The sequence below is a fragment of the Morone saxatilis genome, unplaced genomic scaffold (genome assembly GCF_004916995.1).
Source record: "Morone saxatilis isolate NCDOM2014 unplaced genomic scaffold, NCSU_SB_2.0 Contig16, whole genome shotgun sequence".
Taxonomy (NCBI): domain Eukaryota; kingdom Metazoa; phylum Chordata; class Actinopteri; family Moronidae; genus Morone; species Morone saxatilis.
In genome coordinates, this window is record NW_023339718.1 from 5573689 (window position 1) to 5575364 (window position 1676).

Below are 1676 nucleotides of genomic sequence, written 5' to 3' on the forward strand. Positions count from 1 at the left end.
TGATGATGATGATGATGAAGGCCACGAGCAGCAGCTGAAAGCTCTGGAAGAATTCTCATTGTCAGACATTAATAAGCAGCAATATAAAGTCCTTATATCTGTTGTTATGAAGCATTTATTATTGTTGACCTTTACAGACATTACCTCCTGTTTACATCATCTTATTTCTATTGTTAATAATCATAAAAGTTTCATATTACAAAACATACAGTTAGTTTGTGTTTAAATCCTGTGAGATAAAACCTGAAAATGATTTATCACAATGTTGTTACAGACATTTATTAGTAATTAGTTACACTGATATATTATATAACATATTCCTGATTATCTGGTTTTAATTGATAATATCAAATATAGCCCATAATTCATTTAATATGAAACTGAACTGAAAATCAGAACCGACAGTTTGATTTCATCACTGGTGGAAAAATAATAATAATAAAACTGAAACTCATTACAATAATATAAATCCATAACTACTTTATATTCATCATATAGTATATATAGAAGTTATTTTGGATGTGAATCATTTTTTATTTTATATTTTTCTATGACATTTATTTTGACAGGAACAGGAAACAATATTTCATAATATATTATGTTATTAGGAATTAGGAAATCCATTTGGGACGAAGTTAAGATTATAATAACACTCACATATTCATCATTTCTTTATAGTCCTATGAAATCCATATTATTCTGTAATATATTTAAGTGCTTATATCTTAATGTTTGTGCTATAAATGAACAGAATTCATAGTGAAAACACTTCCTGAACCAGAGGCTCCGCCCACCGCCCCCCTGTCAGTCCCAGAGCATGATGGGATGTGTAGTCCCTGCTCCACCTCCACTGTGTCTCTGCTGATGATGTCAGTCTCTGTCTACCTCCACAGCTGCCACTAACAGACACTGATGTCCTGTGAAAACCTCCCAACTCCTCCCAGGCCTGCACTCACAGGCCCGCTGGAGTTAGGAGGTTTTCACGCTGCAGACGCCACGTAGCCGCCGTCTTTAAACCGCCAACACAGAAACTGTGTTCAGAAAGCTGAGCCGAGAGCCTCGCTGCGAACAAAGACTCTTTATTACTTTATATTTCTGTTTTATTGGTGTGTGAACGTCAGCCTGCAGAGACAGTTTACTTACAGACAGAAACATTCATCATAATCATAATATGAATAATAACTTACTGCCACTAGAGCATTTTACCTCGCCCTTCAAAATAAAACTCTCCTGAACCGTCTCTGTCAGTCCTTCCAACAATCACCAACTCTGGTTCCTGAATTCACCGATATTCTCGGAAAGCAGCTAAAGCTAACAAGCTGGCTGAACACGATCAACGTGGCTAATGCTAATGCTAATGTACCATATCTGGCTAACTTTACTTTTGATCCAAACTACAGTGACAACAATTAGACCACGTTAATGCTAACACTGCTGCTAATGCTAACGTATGACATCATCCTAAAGATCGGTAGGACCTCATCGTTTTATTGATTATGAATCTGTAGATTATATAATCATTCATCATCATTTAAAGAGAGAATCTCCATAAATATTAACATTAAAGAGACTGGAATCATGGGTCTTAAAAATGACTTTATTAATGAATTAACTAAATATTAGCTAGTTTCCCATCAGCTGGTTAATCTTTTATTCAGATTCATTCTTTATTGTCC

General features: G+C 35.1%; 1 protein-coding gene across 1 annotated transcript in view; it reads right to left on the bottom strand.

Moving 5' to 3' along the window:
• cntrl (centriolin) overlaps positions 1-1676 on the bottom strand; it is a gene marked incomplete at its 5' end in the record, with an annotated part of 184646 nt that overhangs the window by 142918 nt on the left and 40052 nt on the right.